The sequence below is a fragment of the Arachis hypogaea genome, chromosome 6 (assembly GCF_003086295.3).
Source record: "Arachis hypogaea cultivar Tifrunner chromosome 6, arahy.Tifrunner.gnm2.J5K5, whole genome shotgun sequence".
NCBI classification, from domain to species: Eukaryota; Viridiplantae; Streptophyta; class Magnoliopsida; order Fabales; family Fabaceae; genus Arachis; species Arachis hypogaea.
The window spans coordinates 117,905,313-117,916,309 of NC_092041.1; positions in this window are offsets into that span (position 1 = coordinate 117,905,313).

Consider the following 10,997-nt stretch of genomic DNA (forward strand, 5'->3'; position numbering starts at 1 on the left):
CAATTTAGCATTTACATAACCAAATAAAAATTTGTGTCAGAAAAAAGAATGACTTATTACTCATATAAGAAGGGAGCTTAATTTTCCATTCTCAAGATAAATATCCCCAACACTTTTAGAAGCAACAAAGGAGGAAACTTTCTAACAAAAAAGTGTGACTGATATTTTATACACAGTAGTTGGATAAAAAGATTCACATACAAATAAATGAAGCCATTTCTTGAGATGTAGAGCTGAATATATCTTTCAGATGAAGTTGTGTCCTATCATAAACCCTCTCAACATTTATTAATTCATCACCCATCTAAAACTCCGGTATCAACTAAAACATGAAACTATTGAATAATTTTCCTCTAATAAATCAATCAGTGTGCAATAACATTGCGTTATTTGGTCAGTTTATCTGCATATCATAAATTGCATATGTATTTAATGGATGTGGTAACAGCGTATTTATATGGCTCATTAGACCGGAATATCTATATGAAAGTCCCTGAAGGACTAAAGATATCTAAACCATCCAATGAATATTCGCAAGGGTTATACTCAATCAAATTGCAAATATCTTTATACGGTCTAAAGCAATCTGGACGAATGTGGTATAATCGTCTTACTGAGTATTTGGCCAAAAATGGATTCAAGAATGATGATATCTGTCCATGTGTTTTCATAAAGAAAACTGCATCTGGATTCATTATAGTTGCTGTGTACGTTGATGATTTAAATATCATTGGAACTCCTGAAGAGATTCGAACAATTATAAAAACTCTAAAAGAAGAGTTTGAGATGAAAGATCTTGAAAAGACTAAATTTTGTCTCGGCCTGCAGATAGAGCATACAAAAAATAGGATTTTTATTCATCAAGCGACATACACAGAAAATATCTTGAAAAGATTTTATATGGATAAGTCACATCCCTTGAGTACCCCAATGATCGTAAGATCTTTGGATGTGGAGAATGATCAATTCTGTCCTAAAGAAGAGAATGAAGATATCCTTGGTCCTGAAGTACCATATCTTAGTGTCATTGGAGCGCTAATGTATCTTGCTAATAATACGCGACCTGACATATCATTAGCATTGAATTTACTAGTAAGGTATAGTTCCTCTCCAACCAGAAGACATTGGAGTGGAATCACGCAAATCTTTTTGATATCTTCATGAAACGGTTGATATGGGATTGTTTTATCCCTATGGATCCAAGTCACAACTAGTTGGCTATGCAGATGCTGGATACTTGTTTGATCCACACAAAGGGAGATCTCAAACAGGATACTTGTTCACATATGGTGGTACAACTATATCATGGAGGTCCACGAAACAGACGATTGCTGCAACATCCTTTAATCATACCGAAATACTAGTGATACATGAAGCTAGTCGCAAGTGTTTTTGGATGAGGAGTTTGATCCAATATATTCTGTCATCATGTGAACTGATTGATCATAAGATAGCTCCAACTGTCCTGACATGTGAACTGATTGATCATAAGATAGCTCCAACTGTCTTGTTTGAAGATAATACAGCATGCATTGTTCAACTTAAGGGTGGATACATCAAAGGTGATAGAACAAAGCATATTTCTCCCAAATTCTTCTTCACTCATGATCTTCAAAATCAATGGACAATTGATGTCCAACAAATCCGCTCAAGTGACAATCTGACAGATTTATTTACAAAGTCACTCCCAAAACTTTCTTTTGAAAGATTGGTACATCAGATTGGGATGCACCGATTTCGAAACATTAAATGATGTCGACAAGAGGGGGAGACTGTACTCTTTTTTCCTTGGTCAAGTTTTTTTCCATTGAGTTTTTCTTGACAAAGTTTTTAATGAGGCTGTCCCCATCACAAAGGATATTGTACTCTTTTTCCTTCACTAAAGTTTTTTTCATTGGGTTTTCTTTAGTAAGGTTTTAATGAGTCAATAATCCTAAATGGTTATCCAAAGGGAAGTGTTGTGATAAGTATGAATGATGTGGATGACCATTAATAACATGGATGGCTCAATATTTCCATAGTAGAATACTCATATTACTAAGAGAACTTCCATTTAATGAAGGTTAAAAATGTGGACCCTATTCATGTATAAATAGGAGGTTAAGCCTCCGTTGATTATACACTACACACAAAATCAATAACAACAATCTCTTCTCTCTCTTATACTATAATATTAATATATTGTGATAGTAATTGTAGTAAATAGTAATACTATAATTTCTTATTTACATATTCTTATTTTATATTTATTATATCTTCCTTAATTATTTATATTACAACAAAATAGACATTATTTTATGTTAATTTTATGTCACTGACTACAAATTAGTGTCTTAATCTATGTAGAGTATTTTACTCAAATATTATTATTATAAAACAAAATATTTATATTATTAATATTATATGTTATATAATTATAAATTTTACATATTATAAAATAAAAAATAGTTTCATTTATTTTACAATGATATTTATTTTAGAATTATTTTGAATTATAAACTATTTTAATATTTTTATTATTTGTGTAATACATTATAAGTACTATTTATCTTCTAATTTATTTAAGTTACAACTATGTACGAATGAAGTATCTTGTAAATAAATAACAAAATTAATATTTACCTGTGTTTAAGAGTATATTTAAGAGTAAAATACACTAATAAATCATTTTAGTCTCAATTACGTCAATATCCTATTTTAATATATAAATCGAATCAATTAGATTTATTACTGTTACAACATATACATGCTAAATCGGATCCAATTAATTCAATTTGCATAGAATCATTTAGAATATACTTGTAACGAAAATCAAAATAAGATATTGACATAATTTTGAGGTTGAACTAATTTATTAGTGTATTTTATTTAAGTAAATGTACTTTTCAACTAAATTATATTTATTTTTATGTTAAAAACTTTATTAGATTTTTTTATTTTTATTTTTATCTTATTTGTTAAGTAAACATTTTATAAAATTTAAACGGAAAATTTTATTAAATATTGTTTGTTGATATGAATTTATTGATTAACAGTATAATTGGTAATTCAATGATAAATAATATATATAGAACTTAGATAATAAGAATGAAATATTAGAATTATTTTGAATTATACACTTTTAATTTGTTTATTATTTGGGTAATGCATAATTACTTGATTAGTATATACCAACTATCTACAAATTAATTTAAGTTATAACTATATCCGAATTAAATATTTTTTAAGTAAATGAAAATATGATATTATCGGCATTTAAGATTTTATCAACAAAAATTTAAATTAATTATTATTTTTTTGGTTCTATAGGAGCAAAGTAACAAAAATGCAAAATGCCAACTAACTCTTCGAGTATAAATAACTAACTTCTTAGTCAAGCCGGTTTTGTGAGCTTGCTTCTTTCTTGTTTTACTCTTAGACTTAGAGCCACCGTCCATTGTTTTCTCCCATTTTTCTTGTTTCTCTGACCGGTTTCGATTCTTTCTCAGAATGCCAAGTGCGCACATCGTAGAAAAAATAGAAAATTTTTGGAGTACGTCCGATTTTTAAGTGGTACAGAAATCGGACCCTCCGATTTTTAGGTACACAAATCAGATCGTTCGATTTCTGTACTCGAACCGTCCGATTTGTGTTGAAAAAATAAAAAATTTTTGGAGTACATCCGATTTGTGTACTCTAAATTTTTTTAATTTTTTTAACACAAATCGGTAGGTCCAATTTGTGTACTCCAAATTTTTAAAATTTTTTAAAGTGGATCCGATTTGTGTACTCCCGTAATTTTGAAAAATACCAAAAATCACCACGTTAAAGTATAACATTCATTTTACTACCATATCAAAATTTTTTAGCCCGCCAGAAACTTCTACAAGGGCCCCAATCCTGCCGCCGCCGCCGCCGCCTCTTCCAAGAGAACGAAGGGGAAGGAGGAGCAAGGTGATCGATCATATTACAAACTAAAAACTTCAATACATTAATCTTTGATTGTTATTTCTTGAAACTGTGTATACATATATATAGAGAGTGAGAGAGAGAGATATAGTTTGGGAAGATTCTAGCTTTCCCTTATTGATCTTGTAGGATTCTTTTTGAGTATGCATCACAAAGAGTATGCTTTGGATTTATGGTTTACCTTTTTGTGAGTCAAGTTTGAGTTTATGTATAAATCACAATTAACATGCTAATAAATTCATTCACACTAAATTTTCTGGAAAGGGACTTAGATCATGAAGATTACTTAAATACAGTTAACGCTCTCAAATGGAATGCCTTACAATGGAATAAACATACAGTGACAGGTGCTCTTCATTCATACAACATGCAAAACAAACTGCGAGATCTCCAATGAGAAATCCAAGAATTGAAACAAGAGCTCCTGAATATCAGAGAAAATGGGAATCAGACCGCTGCTGACCAAGATATACAAGAAGATGCGGGTCCTCAACTTGCCCTCACCACCATGAATCATATTGATGAGGATGTGGTTTCGCCAAGAACTATTTTTTTATTTTTAATATTGGATTAATAATGGTATTTTTTTAAATTGTGATCTACTGTGGTATTTTTTTAAAATGTGAGATGATTTAATGTACGGAGTACAAATCGGACCGTCCGATTTTTAAGAAGTACAGAAATCGGACCGTCCAATTTTTAGGTACACAAATCGGACCATCTGATTTCTGTACTAGATCGTCCGATTTGTGTTGAAAAAATAAAAAAATTTTGGAGTACATCCGATTTGTGTACTCCAAATTTTTTTAATTTTTTCAACACAAAACGGTAGGTCCGATTGTGTACTCCAAATTTTTAAAATTTTGTGTACCCCGTAATTTTGAAAAATACCAAAAATCACCACGTTAAAGTATAACACTCATTCTACTACCATATCAAAATTTTTTAGCCCGCCAAGAACTTCTATAAGGGTCCCAACCCCACTTTATGTATAAATCACAATTAACATGCTAATAAATTCATTCACACTAAATTTGTGTTGTGTATGTATATATATAGAGAGAGAGAAGAGAGAGATAGTTTGGGAAGATAGGTATGCATCACAAAGAGTACGAAGAGTATGTATCACAAAGAGGATTTCAACATGATATCTTTGTGGCTACTGCATTGGTTGACATGTATGCTAAAAGTGGGAGTTTAGACGGTGCACAGAGAGTTTTCAATGACATGCCACGGGAAAAATGAAGTTTCTTGGAATGCAATGATCGTTGGGCTTGCTTCTCATGGCAAAGCAAAGGAAGCACTGTCACTATTTCAGTGCATGTTGGATGAGGGTTGTGGTGCTTGTCCCAATGATATAACATTTGTAGCATTGCTCTCTGCTTGTGTGCATGCAGGCCTGGTTGATGAAGGCTATAGATTGTTTGATATGATGAGCACATTGTTCGGATTAGTGCCGAAAATTGAGCACTACTCTTGCATGGTTGATCTTTTGGCGCGCGCTGGTCATCTGTATGAAGCTTGGGATCTCATTGAGAAAATGCCTGAAAAGCCAGATAAGGTCACATTAGGAGCTTTACATGGTGCGTGTCAAAGGCTGAAAAATGTAGATATAGGTGAACGGGTTGGATCCTTCAAATTCTGGGAACTATATCATCTCATCAAAAATATATGCAAATTCGAAAATGTTGGAAGATTCAGCAAGGATGAGATTGTTGATGAGACAAAAGGGTGTCAGTAAAAATCCTGGTTGTAGCTGGATTGAAATTGAGAATCAATTGCACGAGTTTCATGCTGGTGATGGTCTGCACGTACGTGCTACGGATATATATGGCATAATATGAGGAGCTCAAAAGGGAAGGATATGTCCCTAAAATTGTTGATTAGTTGCATGAGGAGCTGAATTGCTGAAAGAGTTGTTTTATTGGAAAGTACTGAAGTAGCTAACGTCTGAACTACATAGCATTCAGCTTTCTCAGCTCCAATTGTTTTGGTTTCATTAAGTTTGATCTGATGGCACATATCAAGATTAGTAGAGTGGGCGTTAGGTACGTTAAAGTATTCTTTCATAAAGATTTGATTTATATAATTCAAGGTGGACAAAACAAACCTCTAGCAGATACATATGCCCCAAATGCCATACGAAAATGGAAAGGAAATGATAGTGAAATCAGTTTTTTGGTGTCGATCTCTTTTGGAGTATCCATGAGAATTATTGTCCCCCTATTGACAATTTCGTAAGCAGTAGGGGGAAAAGAAAGTTGTATAGTGTTGGGAGGAGTATAGTGTTGTGCTTGGACTTTCAGCAGTTCTTGATCCCCGGATTAAGCTTTCTTCTTTGGAGTTTCTCTTTTCAAAAATTGATCCTTCTACAAGTCATGAGAAGACAGAGCACGTGAAAAGAAAGTTGTATAAGCTTTTTGAGGGATATACAAGCAACAACAACATTCCCTCTACTACTACCCAGATGAAGATTTATGTGATTGTGATGAAGATCAATGTGAATGGGGTTGTGATGAAGATGAAGATGATGATGAAGATGAAGATGATGATGATGATGATGGTGCTCTAAATGGTTGAAGAATTGGATCATCCGTTTACACTTGCAATTTATTACAATCATGCTTTCTAGTTAGTTATTTTGTCCCTAATTTTTGGTTTTTGGTTTTTGGTTATGATTTCTCAGAAACTCAACTAATTTTGTTCAGGAGTACCGTATGAACAAGTGAAGAGGTTGTTTGGTTTTAGGTTCAGGTAGTCTATTTTAATTTTGATTATGAAGTTACTTTTCATTTTAGCAGAAGTATCTTTCAGAAGAGCTATTAGTTTTTTTTTCTTTTTTAGTTGACAAACAGTTATCAGTTATATATCTTGGATATTAAATTATCATTTTTAATTGAGCTTTGATAATTCTTAATTTCTTACAAGATGTAAAATAACTTGATCTTCATTAAAGATTGGGTTTATTCGACAAAATTACTCAAAACATTTGGTAAAAGTAAAACTAGTTGACGACTTATCTATTTTTCAATGTTTTGAAGAATATCAAATTAATTTATATGTTAATTATTCATGTTTAAATCACTATTTTAGAATATTATTTTTTAACTTTATAGTTTGCATAATAGCAGTCTTTAACGTGGTCAGCACCAAAAGGATTTCGTATACTTTTAGTTGTCACTATGTGTGAACAAGTGGAAAGGTTTTATAGGTATGTGGTAAATGATGTTTTTGGTAAACAAAAAATAATTAAAAACTTTTGTTTTTTCTTTTTAAAAGTAAGGTATTATTAGATTTTACAAAAAATAAATAATTTATTTTTTAATAAATTTTTTTAAAAGATATATTTAAATATAATTAAAATTTAATAAAAATATTTTTTTAAAATAATATTTTTTTCATCAAAAAAATTAATCTAATCAAACACTTACTTTAATAGTCAACTCACCTATATTTTAATTAATATCGGAAGTATTAAATTTTATTTTATATATATAATAATTTATTAATTAACAAATTTTAAATAAAATTCAGATTCACAATTTTTAGTTTGATAAAATAAGAAAGTACTATTAAAATAAAAATAAATTTAATAATAAAAAATTAATAATTAATAAAATCTAATAATTTGCGAACATTTTTACTAATTTTAACATTATCTATCAAGTATAAAATTCATACTTTATATTCATTATAGTAACTTTTTTTTTAATTATATCTTATCATTTTTTTGTTATCAATGGATGTCGATTTTATAATATATATAATTTATTAACTTTTAAAGTCTTGTTAATAAATATCTTAAAAATAGTTTTAGAAATATCATAAATAGAAAAAAAGAAGATATGAATAGAAAGCACAAACTATGGGTCGGGCTAGTATAAGGTCTGTGTATTTTTTTTTTTTGGGTATAAGCCTGTGAATATGTTAATGTACCGTGACTCTAACATCTAAAGAATTGGGCCATGGACAAAATAATGTAGGCCCATTTAGCCCAATACACGTAGAGCTCTCTCTCTCTCTCTCTCTCTCTCTCTCTCTCTCTCTCTCTCTCTCTCACACACACACACACACACACATTTGGCGCGCGAATACACAGAAAATCAGAAACTATCCACATTCCACTCTCAGTCTCACTCAGTTACTACTCACTCAATCATGACTTTAGGTTTCTGAAACTTTCCATTTCTCACTCGATCACTCTTCTGCTTGTTTTCTCCGTTTCTTCTCTTCCATCACCGGCGAAGGTTACTCTCTCTCCCGGCGGCGAGCTGCTTCTTCTTCCGCTCTTCGTCTCCGGCGATCGCATCTTGCCTTCTTGTGGTACGTATAGATGAAAGAAATACGTGTCACTCATATGCTTTTTTTTTCTAATCATGGTTAACTTTTATACATTGTTTAGGATATTTATTATTTTCGGATTTTCGTAGTGTAGTAATATTCAGGAAGAACCCTTGTCCTCTGCTTCCTGTGTTATGCAATATCACCTTTCTTTTTTCTCTCCTTTGTCTTTTAACTGTGTAAGATTCAGTTGTGCTTATTTTAAGTTGCGACTTACTTACTTGATCAGTATTTCTTTTTTAAAATTCAATTTGATTAAACTCATTCATGAAAAAAAAAATACTGATACATGTTTTTCGTTTTATGTTAGTGTGAGTTAATTAACTTTAGAAGCCAGAACTCAAATAATTGTTATGTTGTGCTATGTTGTTTTCTGCAGTAACTTGAATAGTCCATTTTTGTTGTTTGACAATTAAAATGGAACAACCTGACCAATCTGTGAGTCAGCCAAGTCTGGAAATGGAAGATTTCACAGACTTGGAAGATTTCACACATGAACCTGAATTTGAAGAACCTACCTGTAAAAAGTGTAAGTCAACAATCTCTGATTGTTGGAATTTTTTTACCAAAATTGATGGAGAGGATGGAAAAGAAAGGGCTAGGTGTAATGCTTGTGGAAAGGAATTAAAAGTTGAGGATTGTTTAGATGGGACATCATTATTAATCCACCATATTGAACAATGTGATGAAATTGAGATTGAAGATGCTCGTCAACTGGTTAAGGATATGCAAGGGCAATCAAAGTATCCTGCGATATACCTATTGGTGTTACTTAAGAAGGCTGTTGCCGCTGTACTTCTGCATGATATGCCAATAAATGTGTTCGATGAAGAGGACTTTGTAGATTTGTTGGATACTATGAATCCAATTACAGTGCCCATCTCTAGTGACACTATTAGAGATGCTGTGAAGATTCATACGATAGTACCCATCTCTAGTGACGCTATTAGAGACGCTGTGTCGAAGATTCATACGAAAGAGAAGGAGAAGCTCAAACAAACACTAGCAAGTATTCCTAGTAGGATTTGTCTAACTTCCTATTTATGGTCAACAGTTACTTTTGAGGATTATATATTTGTGAGTGCACATTTTGTTGATTCAAACTGGAAGTTGAATAGTAAAATTCTTGGTCTTCGCTACATACCTTTTCCTTACAGTAGTAGATTTCAAATATCTTCAGAAATTCAAGAATGTTTGAGGGAGTGGGGAATAGAGAAAAGGATTTTTTCTCTCACTTATGACAATAATCCATACAATGATGGCATGCAAGAATATCTGAAAACTGATTTGTGTATGGAGAATTGGTTGTTATGTGATGGAGAGTTTTTTAATGTGAGATGTTGTGCCCATATTTTGGATCTTATCGTGCAAGAAGGATTGGAAGCATGTCATGATATATTGGACAAGATTAGGAAAAGTGTTGCATATGTGACGGAATCAGATAGTAGGAGGACAGAGTTTAAAAATTGCATTGCAACGCTTGGTGGTAAAGGCACCAAGCTTGAATTACGTCTAGATAATCCTGCTAGATCGAGTTTAACTTATTTGATGCTTGAATGTGCTCTCAAAAAACACAGTGCATTTGTTAACTTTCAAGCGAAAGATCATGATTTTAAGTGCTGTCCTTCTGTTGAAGAATGGAAAAGAGCCGAAAGGATGTATAAATTCTTACTTCCCGTCTTTGACATTACCAAATTGTTTTCCGACACATCGTATCCCACTTCCAACTTATACTTTTTACAAATTCACCAAATTCAACTGACCCTGCAAGAAAGTTTAAATAGTGAAGATGAGGTGATAAGGAGTGTGGGAGAAAAAATGCTAATAGAATTTAAGACATATTGGGAGGAGTATAGTGTTGTGCTTGGACTTGCAGCAGTTCTTGATCCCCGGATTAAGCTTTCTTCTTTGGAGTTTCTCTTTTCAAAAATTGATCCTTCTACAAGTCATGAGAAGACAGAGCATGTGAAAAGAAAGTTGTATAAGCTTTTTGATGGATATACAAGCAACTACAACATTCCTTCTATTACTTCCAATGTGCAGAGTGCTACTCCAACTCGCTCCCGTACTGCACCATCAAGTTCAGCTGGATTAAATGAAATGAAGCAGAGAATGTTTGGTGTAAGTAAATTTATTCAATTTTATATATGATTTAACCTTCTTTTTTCTCTTATAAATTGACTCATGTTTACTTGGTGACTGTTATGTATTGAAGGCGTTGAAACATCATGAACTTGCACTAAGAGTTGGAAAGAATCAACTTGATGTCTATCTGGATGAACCAAATTTGAACTTTGATTATTATGAGGATTTGGATGTATTGGAATGGTGGAAGTATACTCAGAAACGCTTTCCAGAATTATCAAAGATGGCTTGTGACTTGCTGAGTATTCCCATTACGAATGTGGCGTCTAAGTCTGAATTTAGTATTGGTGGTCGAGTTCTTAGAAGGTACTCAGAGGATGATGAAGCTTTCATGTGTGGTCGAACTTGGTTGCGTGGTTTTTACTGTAAAGGTAATTTCCTTCTGATATTCTGTTATCATATATCAATTTGTTTTTATTTATTTTCTATTTTGGTAATAGATGAAGATGAAGATCACTGTAATTGCGGTGAAGATGAAAATGAAGATGGGGATGATGATGATGGTCTTAATGGTTGAAGAGTTGGATCATCCATTTACCCTTGCAATTTATTAGAGTCATGCT